General features: G+C 44.4%; 1 protein-coding gene across 4 annotated transcripts in view; it reads right to left on the reverse strand.

The window, feature by feature from the left end:
• EPHA10 (EPH receptor A10) overlaps positions 1 to 16,101 on the reverse strand; it is a 1,640,855-nt gene that overhangs the window by 754,204 nt on the left and 870,550 nt on the right. The gene's annotated exons all lie outside the window — the stretch shown is intronic.

A 16,101-nucleotide genomic window follows, 5' to 3' on the forward strand; every position in this document is an offset into this window, starting at 1 on the left:
CTTTTACCTTGCTCTGTCTTTCATATCCCAATATTTCCCCTTCAAGTAGGTTCCCGTTCATATATTACATTACATTACTGGTGACAAGTAAGAAAAATGAAAAGTTGCACAGGTCTTAGAGTCTCATATAAAAGACAGCAGAGAAATGTCTAATATCATACAGATCTCACAAGCTCAGAGAGACAATACCAGGGGCGGCTCCTTCTCAGGAGCAGAGGAGTGTCGCCCACCTATGTGAGCGCAGCAGGTGAACACAAATAAATAAAATACAATTTCAATGTCATTTTATTTCTTTTCCACTGCACTGGCTTCCGCTGTGTACAGAGCAAGGGTGGAGGCAGTGCTGAATCCTGCAAATGCAGGATTACAGCACTTGTCTACAGCTTTTTTTTTTTTTTTGCAGAGTTTTATATAGCGCGAACTAGACCCGAACCGAATCAGGTATCAGAGCGCTTTACATAGCACCAGTTACGTTACATGAGGACACACTTTCATTTTTTTAGGCTTTCTTATCCAACATGCACTGTGTAGACCCAGCAATCCAAAGGCTGTGAAACAGTTTGGGTATTGCTGGCACAGGACCCCAGCCTCAAAATAAGCGCTGGGTGAGCCTGCTCCCACCAATACTGGAGCTGCTTTCACAACATAAAAGCAGCTGCAGGATTGGTTGGAAACCCATTCCACAAGCAGGAAAGAAGTCCTTTCATTTCATACTCGTGGATGGGAGAAGTGCTGCGGCGGTCATCCTGTAGCTCAAGCTCTGAGTTTATGGTGAGTAGCGCCTTCACGCCTCACCATTTTTTTTTAAGGCAGCTGGTACTGTCCCGTACACTTTTAAACAGCAGAAATGTGAGTTACATTACAGCGATCTTACAGGCCTATGTCTTAAACAACAGAAGGGTGGATTAAAGTTATAAAAGAGTATTTCAATAAAGTTAAGAAAAAACCTTCACACCGTTCATGAAACAACACCCAGTTAAACTTCTGGCACAACATCTGACACAAGGAAATTAACATCAGCTGCAAAGGTCTTCAATTCCATATGAAATGTGAAGCTAATATTCAAAGATTTCATGAAAATTGTATAATTTTGTTATCAAACACTAACTTGACATTTTTGTGTAAAAATACATGTTTTTCTCTCCCTTATCAGCTTTTCTTTTCATGAACATATTCTCAATACTTCCTGACAAATGTCTGTCTTTCAGAATATAACTACTTTTATCGCTAAAACCAGATTTCAGTTATAAGTAATTAAAGGTGCCTTGTTCCAAAATATGTGTTTATCATTTTCCTGATGTTTTCAAAAGTGTGACATGTCCTGTTTGACCATCAAATTACAGACATCCGGAGCATATGCTATTGGTTGTCATCAGATGTAAAGCCAACATTTCAACACGGATGCACAGAATAGTCCAGGATGCCAGCTCTATGTCAGGACCACCCACACACCAGCATAATGCTGATATATAATCAAGTGCAGAGAAGGCCTACATATTGCAACAAATCTGCAATTTTTTAAAGATTTCTATTTTTAAGCCAGATTATCAATTATACTGGAGATCACCATCACTAAGGGCCCGATTATGATATCGAACAGACCACCACCTACAGACTGGCAGTGCCGGTCTGACCGGCATCTGGAGCTGGTGTCCGACTGTCACACTATGATGCGGTCGGTAAGAGGCAGAGGGCTGAGGGACTGATCGACAGCTCTGACAGTCTCAAGGAGCTCGACTGGCCATCGGTCAGAGGGTAAAACCCTACAAAGGGAGCGGTGCCTGTGGAGGCACCGCCGTATGAATTACGATTTCCCTTTTCCCTCTCCCATTACATGGTGGTCTGACTGCCTGGTAAAGACAGATGGAATGTACCTTTGGGGGCCTCAAGCAGGGCCCCCATGACCCATGGGCCTCCGCTATGGGCCCAGGGAGCACATATGGTGCCCCCCAAACATCCATGCACCGTGTGCTAGGACCCACATTGTGCCTGCCATACATTGCATAGATGTCTGAAAACATACGCTTTACTATTGCGGCTGGTGCTGTGGCCCCTTTCTGTCTTGTAGCTCAAGCCGCAATAGAAAAGGATATGTTTCCAACTGCTGTGCTGGCGGATGCATTGTAATTCAGCAGGTGGGACTTCCGACTACTTGTCGGGCGATCCCAGTAATGGTATTGCAATGTCTTTGATGAAAAGCATACTAGGAGTCATTGTTAGTATGTCTGTAGTGACCCAAAAAAACAAGGATGCAACAAATACTCAATGGCTAGCCCTTATGCCAGGGTGGCTATTACATGTGAAATTAGTATCATTATTCCAAAACTGCTAAGAATGTTACAGTGCTGCATGGTATTCTACAATTATGCCGGGAAAAGAACTAATAATGCCAAGTTTGGAGACAATATACGAGACCAAAACACAATTATTACACACCTGCCATCAATAGTGCCGAGCCTTTCCATTATACCAGATATGTCCACAGAGATATCTGTAAATACATCTATCTTTATCTTGATCTCCATCTCTATCTCTGTGCCTGGGGCATAACAATGTCTGGCATGGCCAACGAAGAGCAGCCCTATGATGAAGCATGAAACCCCTCGGGGTGTGTGAGGGCCCTTGCTCAATATTGGAGCTATGCCTGGATGAGCATGCACAACCTTGTTCTATCTAGCATCTGTCTGTAATTGACATTACCAACGTGGCCTGTCACATCTCTTATCCTCCCTTCAGGAACAGCATACCCTCTTTTCTTTATAATGCTCTTCATCATCCCAGAGGTAAATGCTATACTTGGGATTGCCATAATTAAGGCATACATGGTCACAATATGCAACATTCATGCCACAGATAGCCACCCCTACCACAAGCGTGTCACAATCAATCATCAACCACCACTGACCTCATGTATGCATGCAAACATGCATACACACATGGGTTGGCAAACACATTTACACACAAACACACACACTCAAATACATACATGAACACAGAGGTTAAGGCAGGCAAAAATACATAATAACAGAGAGACATTGACCCACATATACATGTGCAAATGCCCTCTCTTTTGCAAGGATGCACACAATATGCCTTGATTAGCTAGCTTATATGCCAGGGTGACTATTGTATGGGAAATTATCATCATAATTCCAAAGCTACTAAATATTGGCCAGTAATGGCACACAAAGGCCATAAATATGCCAAACATCACAATGCCCGGCATTCCCCCGTTAAGCCAGGAAAAACAACAATAATGTCAAGGATGCCAAATGTATGCCAAATAGGCTCTCAATTATTGCATAGCTGACATTAATAGGGCCAAGCCCGTTCATTATACAAGATATGTCCACAGCTACATCTATCTCTATATCTGTACCTATATCTATCCATCTATCTATCTATCTATCTATCTATCTATCTATCTATCTATCTATCTATCTATCTATCTATCTATCTATCTATCTATGTATATCCTTATCAATACCTGTATTTATTCTTGAGAAATAAATATCGCATGGATGCTCTCCATCACGCCAAAGGTAGATACTACACTTGGGATGGCCATAATTATGGCACGCATGGTCACAATATGCAAAAATCATTCAACAAATAGCCACCCCTACCATTTGGGGGCCACAATCAACAATCAACCTCCACCAACCTCAAGTATGCATGCAAACACACATAGGCAGGCAAACACAATCACACACACACACACACACATACAAATGTCCACTTACGCAGAGAAAGTAGGACAGGCAAACTACGTAGTAAGTGGGACACAGGTACCCATAGTCGCATGTACACAAGTACAGATATGCCAAGGGCACACACACAAACTCCCTCTCTTTTACATGCTCCTTGGTGCTGGTGTTGCTAACATTGTGATGCAAGTATCACCGTGCAGTCATCTAAAAAAAAACTGATTTCTTGGGCCACCCAGAGGATAATGTAGTGCTAGTCATCTGGTAGCAGTAGGTAGCTCTGAGCCTCCTGAGCCTAAGGAATATCTGCGGGTCCCTAGGAAAAAAAAATATATATACGGAAAAGTAACCAGTGCAACCCAACAGGAAAGCACGAATAAAGGAATCCATCCCCCAGCAAGGTGGAATGCTTCATCATTTGGGATCTCCTCTTGGCTGCTACCTGGTGCAGCCAGGGAGCTGCAACTCCTTGCTAGTGTAAAGGAGGAGTTCGCTGATGTTTTAGTGTTATCCGGAGGCTAGATCTCCTAAGATCAATGGAGCATGAAACAGTGTGGTGAGAGTGCGTGATCCAGTGTATAAAGAAAGTGAATTAAAATTGACTACCAGGAGAGAAAATAATGTTTGCTTTTTGCTTTTTGACTGCTTTTAACACTTGACACCACGGGATACCTAATAAATTCTTTTCTCTCCTGGTAGTCAATTTTAATTCACTTTCTTTATTCACTGCATTTTAAGGTGAGATTTCCTTGCTGACATTTTATGGTGTGTTCTTTTGGTCTCTACACACCTACACAAGCACACATGCACACACACACATACAACCAACACCAGTTGGTAGTTCAGTAACTAGTCATTATGTTAGTGTTGCTCACCTAGGTGCTGATCATATTCTGACATATCAAGCATACTCCAAACAGAGTAGGAGACAACTTATATTTATCCTTCTAGAGAAATGTCACAAGAGAGCACTGATGGAAACCGTCTTTGGTGGTAAAACACACATTGGAACATACAATCATGTTTTATTGTTGGACCTAACATCAATATTCATGTCATAGACTATTTTTATGCCACACTTTGCTCATATCTACAGACACCCAGCATCACCCAATGATGATGGTATCAGTTGATGCACCCCTAAATGATGATATGGGAGATATTGGGCCTCCTTTATCTATTCGTCGATGGACTTTTAAGAAGAACTGCTGTTTGATAAGAATTACCCAACATGATTAGCTTCCTTAACTGCAGATTTCTAAAATATAACATAGACTATGCCCCTCTCACAACCCTAGGAGATACATTGACAGCCTTTATTAGAGGTCATATCATTAAGTTCATGGCTCATCTTGTGAAAGCTGAAAGATCCACCAAAGCTGAGCTACTTACATGTCTAAGGCATATTTATCATCCTGAGTGAAATCATGCAAACAGGCTCACAGATATTGGCAATCTACTGTCCACTTTAAAATACCAGAAGGCAACCAATTAGATTCTATGTGAATTTGTATACCTCTCCTACGATGCCATCCAGGCCTGTGGTCTTTGCATTATATAGCATGTTGAGAACTTGAGTGAGTTGTAGAGTCAGTGGAGCAAGAACTTCTCTGAAATTAATAAAAAGTAGGGAGATGAATTTGATCCAAAAAAGCCACCCACCATAGGCATGTTAACCCTCTGTGATACATTTGAATTACTGGCTGATATTTTAAACATGCTTTTGAAAGTGATAAATATTTATGGGTACTTAAGTAATGGCAAACAAGATAGATTAAATGGACCTTGAAGGAATGCAATCTGTTCCATTTATTAGCTTGATTTCCGGCAATCCCACTAATGTATGTTGCTTGCCTGTGCTTGAATACTGGCTCTCATACTTTCTAAAACTATCACTAAATTGAGTACTGCATTGGTTTATCCTCCATAAGCACACACCAAAGCTCATATATTTTGCAGGTTCTCTCATTGACCCAATAAATATAATGGGTCAACCTTTGGCTTTGAAAGCCTTAGATTACTAGTAAGGAATTTGATTGAGTTGGGTGGAACTTGTGGCGAAGTTCTAGGTATCTTCGTGCATTAGGGATACTCACAGTTCCTAGAGCTCAAATGGATCATTGCTCTTCTGCGGCAAACAGAATCAATCTTGGACGACCAGGGCGTGAATATGGTAGTCATGTCTCAAAGAATTGCACAACGGCATTGGATTTCACAGACACACTTGCATGTTATTTCACTCATATTTACAATTTTAGGGAAAAGAAGATTTAGTGATGTGCCCAGGCTCACAAGATTTTCAATCAAGTGCTAGAGCTGAGAAGAAAACCCAGGTCTGCATATTTAAAAGTCATCAGATGAGACACTTGAAGACATCTCCTTCCATCTACAATGCGTGACAACATGCAAGCAAAGCATATATCATCGAATAGGGGTGAAAGCCCTTTTCAAGGCAAGGATCCAAACAAAGTAAACACAAAGAGATGATGGACAGAGCGCTGAAACTGTTCAGTCACTCACCCCCAGTCACAGATCTAGGTTGAATCCATCATTGTTCTTTAGCTCACATCGCCACCCCAGTTCAGACCCAGCCATATGCAAATCAGCCTTGACCCTGTGCCTTATGGGAACAGTTCAGGCCAAACTGCCAAGCCAGGTCTTCCCTGGACTGGAAACAAGCATCTTGGGACCGGTTTTGAATCTCGAGGCTTAGTCATCTCTTTATTGTAAATTAATATGCAACTAATAGTGAACAAATAGACAACATTACACAGCTAAATTATTTCAATTACCAGCACCACTAAGCTGATATGCTACAAACGCAGGGTATTTGTGAGTAGAAGATAAAAAAATGCCTACTGTACACAATTTAGCATCACTTCTTGCAAGCTCGCTTTTTACAGACAGAATCCCCGTGGTTTTTGTTACACTTCAAATTCAGATATATTGCCCTGGTAAACTCTGAGCAACCTTTACCTTTCAGAGATAGCACAGATTCATGATTATGTTAGTCGACATTAAGAAAATATTCCTGTTTAGAGAAAGCACGTGTTAAAATTTATGGTGTACAAATTGCTTCCCTTGCTAGTTTAATATTTCAGTATCGAGCCCTTGCAGACAGAGGTTTGCGATAGCTGTACTTTTACATGAAATTTTTATTGGACTCTATTCATTCCGAAAACGTCTTCAGTGCAGTAAATGGATGCAATTTAAAGCCCTGTTAAACACAATCTGTAAAATTCATACTGAGCAAGTCATCATTTGAAGCCCTCATTTATGGCCAGTCCCGGATATTAAACCCGGCAATCTCTCTGGTCTCTGTTTCAACGAATGGGATTTGCGCGTTATGAAACCTACTTTGAATTAGAGCCTCGAGGGCAAACCTTACAGTCGAAGAAGCTCACATGGCATTAAAAAAAAACCTGCAGTAAACGCAGCACGCCATTTGAATGAACCGCAGCCCATCCAGATGCATTTCTTGATTTGGAAATAATTTGATGGCTTGGACAGTGAAGCGATACACTTAGGATTGTAAATGGATTAGATAGACCATGTGTGCGTTTAATATGGCTAAGCAAACCCGTGCTTTTAGGGGTGTAAAGGGGAAATGGCTACTACAACGCGGCCGTTTCCACGCATAACATTAACCACGAATGCCATACAACGCATGCGTGGTTAACACGAATAGCCTTTACCACGCATACCTTTACTACGAGATATGTAATAAAGGCATGTGTGGTAAAGTCTAAAATTAAAAAAAGGGGTCTTGATGGGTCTCCCCCCCACCCCAAAAAAAATGCGTAGGAAAAGCAAAGGAGGCTTGGGGGGTCTCCCCTCCAAAAAAATACACCCGATAAAGTACCGATCATGGAGGCAATCAACGTCCTTAGAGGAAACGGAAAGACACTTCCGTTTCCTCTTTACGACGTGCAATGTCAACAAGGAAGATCATGGAGAAGAGACGACAGACGAGACGACGTGGAGAGGTAAGGGGAATTTTAGATTAAAAAAAACCACAGGGGTCCGAATTTAGGGTTAAGGGCAGGGGAGGAGTATTTGTAAGAAGGGTTTAAGGGTGGGGGCATAACCTTTATAAAGAGTATGCCCTTACCATGCATGAATTTGCAACGAAAATCATTGTAAAAATATGCGTGGTAAAGGAATATTCATGGTAAAGGTTATGCGTGGGAATGGCATTCGTGTTGCAAAGCATGCGTGGTAAAGGCATGAGTTGCAACGGAATGCATTGTAACATCATACTACTGGTGTACCAACGTTGTTATGGGTCCTAATGCAAGCAGGAATGTCCCCCACCTCGTCTTTCAGTAAAACACAGCTCTTACATCCTTAGTACCCACTGCCGTTACGGCATCAGTGGTATGTGTGTCCCCAGGTGCCATTTTTAAAGAGGCGGACATTTAGATTTTATGCGGGAAATGGTGTTGAAAGTCTTCTGGGTGCAGTACAGATGTCAGCCACCTGTTACAGAAACAATTATGGTCAGGATCATGTATTTTAATTACATATTTTCAAGAGTTTATAAGGATGTGTATTAATATGCGGGTGTTTTGAGGATTTATGGATGGGATAAGATTTTGAGGGACGTGGGTCATCCAGCAAAAAGGAATAGATGTCCCATCCACCCTCTTTAAGTGTTGAACTTATGAATACCAGCCCGTGGAGGGAGTTCCGTGGGGCAGAGAGGCGGGGAGGGGAGGAGCAGAGTGAGGGTTGCTAAAAACCGGAATATGGATAATTGGAGGTAAGTAAACAAATTAATTAATAAAATGAATTTCGTAGCGCCCCCTGCATCACATTTTGCGATGCTGGGTGCGCTACGAAATTCCTGGGCCTACAGTTGTGGGCTTGTGCTCCCCTGAAAATCCCTGCACCGTGTGGTAGGCACCTTCCTGCCACACGGTGCAGGGATTTACAGAAACTGGGTAGGTTCAGAAGTGCTCCTCACTCATGTAGAAACCCTTTCCCAGGGTCGCCAATCATAGGGATAGTGGTTACCCAGGAAAGAAAGTATTTTGGGTGGTCCCCTCAATTTTTATGGAGGAATTTATAAAACAAAATGTGCTGCCCTGTGCACTAATCCCCCAGGGTGACCAAAACCCATACAGGCTATGTAGGGTTGATGACAAATCTGGATTGGAATTTCTGGTCCACGTTGGCGTACCGCGCTTATGGGTACTGCAGCAATTTAAAAAAAGTTGTATACAAGCCACCACTTCTCTTTGTAATAAGCCTGGCTACATTTGGTCAAACTGCATGGGGTTTTCTTTGCTTTGCTCATGATGGCATGAGTTAGGCATTTTGAAACCCCACATTTCTGGTATTTATAGTTGGTGGTGGCTGGATGCTTTATAGCCCTTGGTACTGCTGCTGCCATCACTTCTAGCAGACGTTGTCTGTAACAGCCGGCACCTACCATCCTTATGAGCTCTTGATATTCATTGCAGCAGCACACAAAGGCCCTTAATGAAGAACCTTTACCTTGTTTGCACACCACAAGAAGTCGGCCTGTCAGCAACTTGCAGGGTTAATGTGTGTACAGCAGATGGTGACCTACTAATCATTGGTGTAACAAAGACCCCTGCAACCCCCGCAGTGCAATACACTGGCCTGAGAGCTCTGGAGTAAGTCCGGAAATGGGCCCCCTCCATGCACTTTGCAGGTGTGCCCCCTCAAAGTTTGTTACACCACTGCTACAAACATAACAGGGGCCCTTAGTACACATTCAAAATAGTGGTTCATTGGCATGCTAGCCTATCTAACTTTTTCTGTAGGCTCCCCTATTTATAACTCTCCTTCCCTGTGCAGGAATTCAAATATTGAGCTGATTAGCTCTGGAAGGTGCCAAATCCAGAGCCAAATCACTACTCCACCACTAACTGGCACTTCCAGGGGACACCTAACTTTCTGTCCAACCCCCCCATACAAAGCATCAAGGAATATAACAAAATGGCAACTAGAAAACGGGGACAGATCCCTCTCTTTGAGCTATGCTCTGCCATCTGAGGTCACAATTCTTCATTCCAAGCTACAAAGAAACAACATTCTGGTGACTGGAGCCAGAGGTTTTCTTGACCTCTCTTTTGACACATTTGGGAACAGGATGTCAGTATTATTCAACCCTGCTCCCTAATCTCCTAGGATGGGTGCTTTGAAATGTCAGCTGGCCAGAAGAGTAATTAACTGGCCCAGCAGCATAGCTGAAAGCATGATCTTCATTATGGCCTTCTCTGTAAAATATGGTCACGTTTCTAAGTACATTAACAAATGCATATAGAGAACACTCTTGATTTTGCGGTGGCGGCGGGCAAGATGGCGGCTGCGTGAGCTGTGTGAGTGTTACTCCTCGACCGCTGTGGCTACTGAGCGGTATAACGCGGAGCTAATGCCCGGCTGAGCCTCAAGGATCTGCGGTGAACTGAAACGCGAAACCCCCTTCATTCTGGATGATCAGCTTTGAAGGATTAACCCCTTTGATACTGACGACGGAGCAGTCCCGTCATCAGCACAGCCCCAGGGAAGCGCTGGCACTCCCCTCCTGGGTCATCGATCTTGTTGTTTAGAGCAGGGATGGCAGGGGAAGAGTTTCCACTGCCACCCCCGGGCCCCCCCATGCTTCCTGATAATGTCAGCGTGCACAGCCAAAAAGTGGACTTTTCTGTCCCCCCCAGGGGGGGCAGAAAAGCCCACTAGAGCCAGGGATTTTTTTATTTTTATTGGAAGTGACCAGTCACTTCCAGGGTCCATTTTTAATGTTGTAGTATACTCTGCCCCCCCCCCCCCCGGAGGCAGATCGGTTTCTTTATTTGGCCTTTCTGCCCCCAGGGGAGGGCAGAAAACCCTACTGGACACCAGGGAGTGTTTAAATTTGAAATGCAATGCGACCCCTTGGGCAAGGGTCACTTCCTTATGGGCATAATTAATTTGTTAGACTTTTCTGCCCCCCCCTTGGGGATAGATTTTCTATATTTTTGGCATTTCTGGCCCGGGAGGGGGGGGGGCAGAAAAGCCCACTAGTGCCAGGGATGTAAAAATAAATAATGTGTTTGCTTCCAGGGGACATATATTTGTTTGTGTATTCAGCCCTTTCTGCCCCCATTTGTGTAGTGACATAGCCTGTTATAATGTGTATTGTTTTTATACCTTGTGAATTGTAATGTTTAATGTCCCCCTTTTTTGTTCTTGTTCAAGGCTTTTGCTCTTTAGACTGTTGCAGGTTGCGGTTTCATTACTGGTGGTTCTGCTGTTTGTGTAGTTGCATGTGTTTAGTAGGAGACCTTTTTTGTACAATGTCAATGTAAATGTGTTTTTTCCAAAGTGTGTAATAATACCAGTATGTTTTGTTTCTGTTTATTGTGTGTCTAAAAAATGTTTTGCATTTGTGCTTGATGTGTCTTTTGTTTGCTGTACATTTTTCTTCTTTCTAGTGGGATATCGTTGACTATTTGCTGTGTCTTTGCAGAGTAGGTGTGATGAGTGTAGCTGTCCCTTGTAAGTGAATTGTATACTTTTTCAGGATATAGATCTTTGTGATGAAGGCACACATTTTTTTACTTACTTTGCACAGTGTTGGTTGTTGACTTGTTTGTGCAGTCTCCTTTCTTAGTAAGGATAATGGCTAGCCGCCGGATTACAGCTCAGCAAGTAAAAAAAAAAAAAAAAGTCCAATTGGTCGCACACTGCTTGTCCTATCAGCGTGTTGCCCCAAAGCATTGTGGTCCATGAAGTAAGCATCAGCGGGTGCGCCTCTGCCATTGTGGTCCATGAAGTAAGCATCAGCGGGTGCGCCTCTGCCAGAGTCTTGAGCAAAAATCACTGTCGCGTTGGCCATCCCTGGACACGTGTTTCGAGGTTGTTACCTCTCGTCAGCAGGGAATAGGCATACATGTAGGGGTGCTGCGTAGGCTGCCAAAAAATATTCTCAGGTCCGGTACCGCTCGTGCACGCAGGTGCGTAACCCGGGCTCGTCAGCCCCACCAGCTCAAGGGAGCCTGAATATGAAAGAAAGTTCAATTGGTCGCACACTGCTTGTCCTACAAGCGTGTTGCCCCAAAGCATTGTGGTCCATGAAGTAAGCATCAGCGGGTGCGCCTCTGCCAGAGTCTTGAGCAAAAATCACTGTCGCGTTGGCCATCCCTGGACACGTGTTTCGAGGTTGTTACCTCTCGTCAGCAAGGAATAGGCATACATGTAGGGGTGCTGCGTAGGCTGCCAAAAAATATTCTCAGATCCGGTACCGCTCGTGGCGTGCAGGTGCGTAACCCGGGCTCGTCAGCCCCACCAGCTCAAGGGAGCCTGAATATAAAAGAAAGTCCAATTGGTCGCACACTGCTTGTCCTACCAGCGTGTTGCCCCAAAGCATTGTGGTCCATGAAGTAAGCATCAGCGGGTACGCCTCTGCCAGAGTCTTGAGCAAAAATCACTGTCGCGTTGGCCATCCCTGGACACGTGTTTCGAGGTTGTTACCTCTCGTCAGCAGGGAATAGGCATACATGTAGGGGTGCTGCGTAGGCTGCCAAAAAATATTCTCAGGTCCGGTACCGCTCGTGGCACGCAGGTGCGTAACCCGGGCTCGTCAGCCCCACCAGCTCAAGGGAGCCTGAATATAAAAGAAAGTCCAATTGGTCGCACACTGCTTGTGCTACCAGCGTGTTGCCCCAAAGCATTGTGGTCCATGAAGTAAGCATCAGCGGGTGCGCCTCTGCCAGAGTCTTGAGCAAGAATCAATTTTTTGCTCAAGAGCCTGGCTGTTAGGAGAAGGGCCAACTTCCACGGGAGCGAAGACAAATCCCCACACCTCCAAGACACAGCAGCAGGAATGCGCTAACAAGGTAGACCACACTCCTATCTGTTGTATCCTAAAAGTATGAGGGAATTTACCCAAGGAGTGTCCACCACTCTCCTCATACGTGGGGTAACAGAATAGTAGAAAAGGCGTCTCCGGGGGGGGTGGTCCAGGCTAGGAAACAAAGATCAAGTTAGGAATAGACACAATCCCTATGCTTACATGAAACACCATAAAACATTGACAAGTGTGATCACTCATGGATCTTACCCCAAGTGTAGATCGGGCCGGCGTCAACGATGAGTCCAGGTAATCAGGGAGGGGTCCAAACAGGACTCACGAAGGACTCAACACACCTCTGACGCGGGATTGGGAGGAGTCAAGATGGCGGGCTGACACCGCCGAGCGAGGACGCTACATGGCTCTGCTCTGCTCCGCCGAGATTCTGTTTTGTGCAGCGTTTAGCGTTTAATGTTCAGTGACAAAGTGTGGAATTGGAGACGCGGAGACACGGAGAGACGTACAAATATATGGGACCACGGATGTTTAGTCCACCGCTGCGCTTCTGTTACGAGAAGTGTCTGGCGCTCAGCGTTTTTGTGAGATATGGTTCTGCTCTGCTCCGCTGGGATTTGGTTTTGAGCTGCGCGCAGCGGGCAGCGAGCAGCAAGATAAGCGAGATAAGCGAGATTGGAGTTCGGAGCTCGGAGAAAGGATACAGAGATTCAGAGGCGGGGAAGTGGAGAAGTGGAGACGCGGAGAGATTTACAATTATCTGGGATTACGTGTGTGTGTTCAGCCTTTCAGCAGGAATAAAATAAGAAAGATCAATGCTAAGGGCATTTCTACAGCTAAGCAATAAGACCTCCCGTACCTCCCGCGCTTGGTTTTACGCGGTAGCCCGACCGGTCACCACGCCGGGAAGTAGAGGGAGAGGGAGAGGCGGAGCTGGCTCACCTCAACGGACTGCACACCTGTACCTGGAAACAGCCTTCACAGGTGCGCAGCGGCAGCCACAGCGAGCGGAGGCGAGTGGAGGTGGAGGATTCAGTGGATCGATGTCCGGACGGCAGAGGACCACACGGAGCAAGAAGACTGCCCCAGCCCCAGCCCCAGCCACCAGACAACCAAACGCAAGTATAATGACTTCAATCACAGGGATTGCTGGGGTTGTAGCTGTGGGGGGGCCTAACAGCATCAAAGAGACTCAGTCTGCTCAGGAAAACAACGTTGTGGAAAAAAGCAGGGGGTTAAAAACTAACGAGACAAATGGCATACCGGCTAATGAGACTGAGGGGAAGACACAAGGGAAGGGCGCTTTGGCCATTGGGGAATGTGTTGAACTTGACTCAGACCCAGACCATGTAACGGCGCTCGAAATTCAAAAACTGAACAACACTGAGAAAGTAGATGAAAAATCAGGAATAAACAGATCTAATTCAATAAGGGTGGCAAACCCGGAAACGGAAACTGTTAAAGATCTCTCCGCCACTATTAATCTCTCATGTACAGATATGTCAGATATGTCAGAAGCGGTTCTGGAGACACAGGTAGCAAACAGAGTGACTACTTCTAACATGGGAAGCATAAATCTGCAATCAACAGAAGTGGTAGAAGACCCTGAGAGTGCTAAAAGTAAAGTCCAACCCCAAGATAAACCAAAAAACAGGGTGGAGCAGTCAATCCTTGCTACCGTAACCACTAATAATGACCCAGTAGAAAATATTGAAATAAGGGAGAAAGGAAACGGCGAGAGTACAGTGCTGGAACGTAAAGCTGCAGCTGATGATGATGACTCGAATTTAGAGTACGAGGAGCTGTCAGAAGACGAAGGCGCTGATGGGGCACTTAAGAACCCAGCAGTAAAAAAAACCACTGTCAAGAAAATTAAAATGAAAGTTAAAACTAAACAAAAAAATGTTTTACTTAAAATAGTCAACAAGGAAGCTCTTGGTAATAAGAAAAGCCGCCTAATTGACGATAGCCCTCTAAGAAGGTGGATTGAGGCTAAGGGGGGAGACAAGAGCATGGCTCTAAGACTGTCAGGTGCCAGCCCAGAAGAGGCCCTCAATACTCAGGGGGCTCGCAAAAACAACTCCATAGACTTCACTTGCGAACACACTCAAGACGATGCCTCTATTAACCAAGATTCCCCGCAACATTCTGTCTTAGCCATGACCGACCCAGCGCTTGCATCTGGGGCACTCATAACAAGTACAATCCCCTCGCCTACTCTAACTGATAATAATGTCTCAACTCCCACCGAATCTAATATTGAGACACTGGAACCAGGTGACCAAGATCTGGATCATGTTACCATTAGCTACGGTCAACTAAATGAGGAAAGCGAGGAAAATCAGACTATAATCTCGAAACTGAAAAAAACACAGATACCGAGTACAGAGACCCCTATAGAGAATACAGCCCACTGTCATGGAGAAAAAGACAGAGAGATGAGATCAGATGACTCTCATAGTAAGACCCAAGATATATCAACAGACCCTGGAGTGTTATTTGAAACATGCGTTCAAGCAAGGGTACCACAGGAACCTCATGAATCCATTAACTCCACTAACCCTTTTAGTTTTTCTAGCCTTCCTAATACCCATGAGTCTCCAGATCCAACAAGGATGTTCATGGAATCTATAATGCAGACTCTCTTAGAGCAAAGAGCGGAGATCCAACAACAGTATTTGCAACTGAGAGAAGACAACACTAAGATGCAAGAAACAATGAGCACCATCTGTCAAGGCTTGGGAGGTGCGACTAAAGAGATCGAAGATATCAAACAACGCATTGTAGAAGTTGAAGGAGATGTTAATAAGACTTCAGCAACTGCAAAACAAAATACTTTAAGAGTCACTAAACTAGAGGCTAAGGTGGAGGATTTGGAAAATCGCGCTCGAAGGCAAAATCTCCGCCTATTTGGTATACCGGAAGGTATGGAGGGGTCTGATCCTAGGACATTTGTGGTGAAACTTTTCCAGAGATCCTTTTCTGATCTGGCGGATTGGGACTGGGACTCACAGTTGCAGAGAGTGCATAGACTGCCCCTGATACAAAAAAACACTGATAGTAAATATCCTCGACCGTTTCTGATTTATTTTGGTAATTTTCTTTTGCGGCAAGCTGTATCAATGAAAGCTAGACCGAACAATCCCGTGACTGTTGATAATTTAATGTTTTTTGTGAAATCTGATCTTAGTAAAGGCACCATGGATAAACGCTGGGAGCTTAGGAAGTTGATAGATCCTTTCAAAAATTTGGGGTGCATGGCCTATCTCCAAGAACCTGCTCGTCTCAAAGTTATACGAAACGGCAAGGTGGTTTTTTTCACAGATTTAGAAGACGCTGAACAGGCTCTGGAAAAATACTCTAGGGAAAATGAAAGAGAAAAACAAAATGAAAATTAAATAGCATATTGGCTAAATTGTTGTAGATAAATAGAACGTGCAAATGTAATTATGTACTTATGGCATGAGCATGAGCAGACTATCATGTTAGCTTTCTCTCTCTGCTGCCTTTCAGCGGCAGCACTAGATAGAGGGGTGCTCCCCCCTAAGGGACGGGTGGGTGCGAGGACTTTGCTGG

This window comes from Lissotriton helveticus, chromosome 3_1, assembly GCF_964261635.1.
Source record: "Lissotriton helveticus chromosome 3_1, aLisHel1.1, whole genome shotgun sequence".
NCBI classification, from domain to species: Eukaryota; Metazoa; Chordata; class Amphibia; order Caudata; family Salamandridae; genus Lissotriton; species Lissotriton helveticus.